Consider the following 7,070-nt stretch of genomic DNA (forward strand, 5'->3'; position numbering starts at 1 on the left):
GATGCATAAAGGATAAACATCACATGCAATCAATATAAGTGATATGATATGGCCATCATCACCTTGTGCCTTTGATCTCCATCTCCAAAGCACCGTTATGATCACCATCGTCACTGGCTTGACACCTTGATCTCCATCGAAGCATCATTGTCGTCTCGCCAACTATTGCTTCTACGACTATCGCTACCTTTTAGTGATAAAGTAAAGCAATTACATGGCGATTGCATTTCATACAATAAAGCGACAACCATAAGGCTCCTGCCAGTTGCTGATAACTTTTACAAAAACATGATCATCTCGTACAACAATTTATATATCATCACGTCTTGACCATATCACATCACAACTTGCCCTGCAAAAACAAGTTAGATGTCCTCTACTTTGTTTGTTGCAAGTTTTACGTGGCTGCTACGGGCTTAGCAAGAACCGTTCTTACCTACGCATCAAAACCACAACGATTTTTCGTCAAGTGTGCTGTTTTAACCTTCAACAAGGACCGAGCGTAGTCACACTCGATTCAACTAAAGTTGGAGAAACAAACACCCACTTGGAACCTGTGTGCGAAGCACGGCGGTAGAACCAGTCTCATGAACGCGGTCATGTAATGTCGGTCTGTGCCGCTTCATCCAACAATACCGCCGAATCAAAGTATGACATGCTGGTAAGCAGTATGACTATTATTGCCCACAGCTCTTTGTGTTCTACTCATGCATATAACATCTACGCATAGACCTGGCTCGGATGCCACTGTTGGGGAACGCAGTAATTTCAAAAACAAATCCTACGAACACACAAGATCCATCTAGGTGATGCATAGCAATGAGCGGGAGAGTGTGTCCACGTACCCTCATAGACCGAAAAGCGGAAGCGTTAAGTAACGTGGTTGATGTAGTCGAACGTCTTCGCGATCCAACCGATCAAGTACCGAACGCACGGCACCTCCGCGATCTGTACACGTACAGCTCGGTGACGTCCCTCGAACTCTTGATCCAGCTGAGGCCGAGGGAGAGTTTCGTCAGCATGACGGCGTGGTGACGGTGATGATGAAGTTACCGACGCAGGGCTTCGCCTAAGCACTACGACAATATGACCGAGGTGGAAATCTGTGGAGGGGGGCACCGCACACGGCTAAGAAATCAACTTATGTGTCCATGGGGTGCCCCTCCCCTGTGTATAAAGGAGTGGAGGAGGGGGCTGGCCGGCCTCATGGGGCACGCCCCAAGGGGGGAAATCCTACTCCTACTAGGAGTAGGTTCCCCCCCTTTCCTAGTCCAACTAGGAGGGGAAGGAAGGGGAAGAGGGAGAGAAGGAAAGGGGGGCCGGCCCCCCTCCCCAATTCGGATTGGGCTTGGGGGGGCGCGCGCCTCCACCTGGCCGCCTCCTCCTCTCTTCCACTAAAGCCCATGAAGGCTCATTAACCCCCCGGGGGTTCCGGTAACCCCTCGGTACTCCCAAAAATGCCCGAACTTATTCAAAACCTTTCCGGTGTCCAAACATAACCTTCCAATATATCAATCTTCATGTCTCGACCATTTCGAGACTCCTCGTCATGTCCGTGATGACATCCGGGACTCCGAACTACCTTCGGTACATCAAAACACGTAAACTCATAATACCGATCGTCATCGAACGTTAAGCGTGCGGACCCTACGGGTTCGAGAACTATGTAGACATGACCGAGACTCATTTCCGGTCAATAACCAATAGCGGAACCGGGATGCGCATATTGGCTCCCACATATTCTACGAAGATCTTTATCGGTCAAACCACATAACAACATACGTTGTTCCCTTTGTCATCGGTATGTTACTTGCGCGAGATTTGATCGTCGGTATCACTATACCTAGTTCAATCTCGTTACCGGCAAGTCTCTTTACTCGTTCCGTAATGCATCATCCTGCAACTAACTTATTAGTCACATTGCTTGCAAGGCTTATAGTGATGTGCATTACCGAGAGGGCCCAGAGATACCTCTCCGACATTCGGAGTGACAAATCCTAATCTCGATCTATGCCAACTCAACAAACATCATCGGAGACACCTGTAGAGCATCTTTATAATCACCCAGTTACGTTGTGATGTTTGATAGCACACTAAGTGTTCCTCCGGTATTTGGGAGTTGCATAATCTCATAGTCATAGGAACATGTATAAGTCATGAAGAAAGCAATAGCAACAAACTAAACGATCATCGTGCTAAGCTAACATATGGGTCTTGTCAATCACATCATTTTCTAATGATGTGACCCCGTTCAAAAACTGACAACTCATGTCTATGGCTAGGAAACTTAACCATCTTTAATTAACGAGCTAGTCAAGTAGAGGCATCTTAGTGACATTCTATTTGTCTATGTACTCACACATGTACTAAGTTTCCGGTTAATAAAATTCTAGCATGAATAATAAAAATTTATCATGATATAAGGAAATACTAAATAATAACTTTATTATTGCCTCTAGGGCATATTTCCTTCATATATATAGTCTAACAAACTTAAATTGTGCCCAGTCTTATTTTAGCTCTTGGCTGAACACATGCACGTACTAGATGGCGCCAAGGAGGCGGTCCCCGAGGACACGCCATTTCCCTACTCCACAAGAACGACGACGTACCACTGCCCCACTAGTCGCCGCCTCCTTCAGCAGCTCCTTCCCTGCCGCTGCCGGACAGAAGGAAGCGACCGGCGAGGACTGTCCTTATTATTGTGAGAGCAGGTCTCCACCCCCTCCCGAAGATGTCCAGCGCCATCTTCCCCTCCGGGCCGATGTTGGGATGGTACACCAGCAGAGACGTGTCAGAGCAACTCCAACGGGGCGACCCAAATGGACGCGCGCTTTGTCCGCTTTTCGTCCGTTTGGGTCGGCCAGGCGAACATGCGCATCCGCATTCTCAAATGGACCGGCTTGACGGCCCAACGGGAGACGGACCCAAATCTACCGGCGTAGGAAAAAATAGCACACAGAAATAAACATAATTAAACATTAAGTGGTCGGTCAACCGCCGGCCAAAGTCCACTTAAACCTAATTAAACATTAATTAAAACATGTAAAAAAGTTTGCGCCCGCATGCTGCCCTAGACGTCGTCGGCCTTTCCCTTGACGTCGACGTCGCCACCGCCATCGCCGCCGGTGAGGTCGATGAAGACGGGAGCAGGGCTAGTCCACCCGAACGCCGCTTGGTACGCTACCAGGACAGCCTCCTCCGGCATCTGCTCGGACGGCGGCATTGTGGACCGCCGGGCGCGCTCCTCGTCCTCCTCCTCCTCCTAAAGCCGCAGCGCTTCCGCGTCGTGGTGCAGCAGCTGCTCCCAACCCATCTGCTCTTCGCCGTCGGCCTGCTCCTTGGCGAGCCAGTGTGCTTTCCAGCGCTCAAGGTGGGCCGCCTCCTCCTCCAGCATCGCGGCATAGTGGACCGGAGGCACGCTCACCCACTCGTGGTACTCGCCGGTCCACGTGTAGGCCTTCTCCGGCCAAGTGGGTAGAGGCAGGGAGTGCTTTCGCGTCGGCTTCGGATCCGGCTTGGGCTCGAGGACGGGCGGCGGCGGTGGCGGAGGCGGGACGAAGAGCGGGCTGTGGACGGAGTCCCCCACCACCGACAAGGCAAGGGCATGCTCGAGCCCATCCCAATATGTGTCCTCCTCGAGCCGGCTAGCCTCCAACACGTGCTGCAGGGCCTCCTCGAGGGCGGCATGGTACTCCGCCTCCGCCTCCATTTCCTCCGGCTCTACCAGCGGGGGCGGCGGTGGAAACGTCGGCGGGTTGGTGTCGACGCCTAGCCGCCGTTGCTCCTCGTGTTCGGGGGCAAACTAAGCCTCCCAATTGGGAGAGTCGGCGGCGTATTCGGGCATCCGCCGCTGCGCCGGCGTGAGCTGCACCCGGTGCGTGCGCACCTTCTCGTCGTGCGCCCGCTGTGTCCGCGGAACCGCCGGCAGCGGGATCCGGTGCGGATTCACGTGCCAGTGGTGTGGCAGCGTGATGTTGGGGCAAGGCAGCGGCTGCCTGTAGTCCCAGTGCCACCGCGCTTGGTGCACCGGGATGTGCAGACGCCGGCGACCTCGGCGGACACGCGCCGGCGGCGGAGGAGGAGGGGGAGGAGGAGCACGGGAGGATGAGGCGCCGGGGGTGCACTTGCCCTTGCCGCTGCTACTGCCGCAGAGGCCCATTGCCTGCTAGGGTTTGGTGGTGTCGCCGGCGAGGAAGCATAAGGGGGTGGTGGGGGGCCAGATGTGGACGGAAGTGAATGAGGCAGGCCCCCGCCGCACGCGTGGGTTAAAAAAGGACGCTTCTACTGGCTGACTAATGGGCCCGCTGTTGGTGGTCGTCATAAATTAGACGACGGACGGTAGTTGGATGGCCGCCAAGTGGGACCACGGTGGATATTGAGAAGACGCGCGGCGCGTCCGCTTTCCGTTCGCGCCGACGCATTTCAGGCACAATTTTAGGCTGGAAATGGGTCGGCGTGGACGCCAGGCGGACGCGATTTGGGTTTGGGTCGGCACGTTGGGCCTCCACTTTTATCCACGCCAACCCAAACGGACGCAGACGAACAAAATGGATTACCCCATTGAAGTTGCTCTTAGGATACATTTGGGATGAACACGAGCAGTCAAACAAATGACGATCGATCGGTCGATCTTTTTTGGAGGAAGCAAGCAGCTAGAGGTAAAATGAAAAATTGAGCTTACCGCTACCTACCGGCGGCTGCGTAGCCAATCATCTAGTGACACCTCATACCGTATAGTAACTTGTGTGTTGTCTAAAAGTTTGCAATGTTTATGATATGTTGGTATTTCACCAGCTGGTCCGCTAGCAGAGTACTACTTTGTCGGACTAGCGGACCCGACGTACTACTTTTTATCAGACATCGACATGCATGCATCTGCATCTTCTCTCTCGTCTCCAAACAAATCCATGGAATTTATTTCATCTTATTTGAATAAAGCATTCATATCTTTTAAACCATAAGTTCATATTTGAAATAATTTATATATTTGAACTCTTGACGCAAAGACCTTTAGAACTAGACGATCTTGAATACATTTCAAACACATTTAAATTTCTACGTTCCACATTTTGTATGTGAAACAAACACATTTCACATGAAAAATATGGAATAAACCTTCTCTCCATAGAAATACGTGGAACCAACCTATTTCACTAGAAACATATTTTAACCTAAATATGAAGCTGAAATAACTACTTGTGAAACTGATTATTTGGAAATGTGTAACATTTTATTTTAAAAGTGTGAGATATGTCACTTCACAAATGTGCAGTTGAAATTGATGTGATTTTTATGAAATAAGCCAGTAACATATTTCATAATTGTGAAAAATACCTACAGAAAGTAAAATTGTAATATACGATTGTGAAACTGATTATTTAAAAATGTGAAAACAGTCTATTTCAAAATGTGAAATTCTAATATACGATTGTGAGACTGATTATTTGAAAATATAACATATTTCACTCTTTTGAAATAAATGATTAAACATTTTCAAATAATCAATTTCATAACCGTACATTATCCTTTCACTTTCCGTGGTTACTATTTCACAATTAAAAACATAAGTTTCGCTTTTCACTGGCTTGTTTCACAAAAAAACATCTATTTCAATTGCACATTTCGCAAATAATCTATTTCACTCTTTTGAAATAAATTGCTTCACATTTTCAAATAAACGGTTTCACAAGTTGACATTTCCATATATTTTTTTTCACCTTCATGACCTATATTTCACTTTCCACTATCTTGTTTCACGAAAAAACACAATTTTCATGTGAAATAGGTTTGTCCCACATACGAAATGTGAAACGTTGAATTTTAAATGTGTTTGAAAAAGTATCCAAAACCGGTTTAGTTCTAAAAGTCTTGATGTCAGAAGTTCAAATATATAAATTATTTCAAAACGGGCTTATGTTTTAAAGGATATAAATGTTTTTAGTTGGCTAAGATGAAATAAAGTCCATGAAATTGTTTGCAAGGGAGAGAGAAGAAACCAATAATGCATGCGCGTGTGAGAGAAGAGAGAGAGAGTGAGTTGTCACATCCATGTCTCTATGGAAGGAAAAAATGGTGGGAGCCCCTAGATGTATTAGATCTGGTGTTCATTTTGTATAGAAAAGAAGTAGAAATAACAATTATCTATGGTTCGGATCTTAAAGCAGCTTGTGTATTGTGTATGGTTGAATCGTTACGGGTAGGTAACGTTAACGATCAAAAACAGTCTCTACAGCTAGAGGCCAGTGCCGACTCCCCTTGGTTTTGAAGGTGAGCTTGATGGGCTTGAAGGCGTAGTCCTTGGGGTACGCGACGTTGATGGGGAATGTGCCGCCGACGTAGGGGCTGCCATGGGGGTCGTCGAGGATCACCGTCCGTCACGGGTGACGCGCCGGGCCGGTAGAACGCCGTCGGGTCGATCCAAAGCTGTTTCAGCTCGTTGTGGATCCGCCTGATCACCGGGGCAGGCTCCGACATGGTCAGTGCTGGCGGTCGTGCGCACCTCCTCCCTATTCCCGTGTGCCCAGCCTCCGTGGGCTAGCTGTCAGTTTCGTGGCGCAAGGAAATCTACACTCTAGCTAGATAGATGCTCACAGCTCGGCTCGGATGCTTTATATGGATGGCTTTGGCCACTCGCGGCTTCGGGAGACAGAACGGTGGGGTGGGTTGTTAGAGCGTCTTTAGCAGATCATGCAATCGGGCGGCCTGCAAAACTTTTTTATTTACGGGATGGTTTTACGTAATCTGTTCCGCCAGAGCGCTCACGGCACCGAATAAATTTGCATATTTCAATATACGAATATATAAATGGTCCGAAATTGTTCAAATCACAAGACAATAATAGTTTTCATTACAACAAATGTTCAAATTTAAATTATTATTACAACACCAAATTGTTCAGATGTCACACAAATAGAAATGAATAAAAATGGGGATCTATCTCCCCCTATAGAGTTGCCACCGACGCTCAATAAGATCATGTTGTAGTTGGTTGTGTAAATCATGGTTCTCGATCTTCCGGTAGGTCTCAAGAAATGCAGTGATCTCATTTGCGTCCCTGGCAGGCTTCA

General features: G+C 48.3%; 1 pseudogene; it reads right to left on the minus strand.

Annotated features, from left to right (window-relative positions):
- Window positions 1-2,543: 2,543 nt before the first annotated feature.
- On the minus strand, window positions 2,544-6,477 carry LOC123142638 (ubiquitin-conjugating enzyme E2 D2-like; annotated as a pseudogene).
- Between the last annotated feature and the right edge of the window lie 593 nt (window positions 6,478-7,070).

The sequence above is a fragment of the Triticum aestivum genome, chromosome 6D, assembly GCF_018294505.1.
Source record: "Triticum aestivum cultivar Chinese Spring chromosome 6D, IWGSC CS RefSeq v2.1, whole genome shotgun sequence".
NCBI classification, from domain to species: domain Eukaryota; kingdom Viridiplantae; phylum Streptophyta; class Magnoliopsida; order Poales; family Poaceae; genus Triticum; species Triticum aestivum.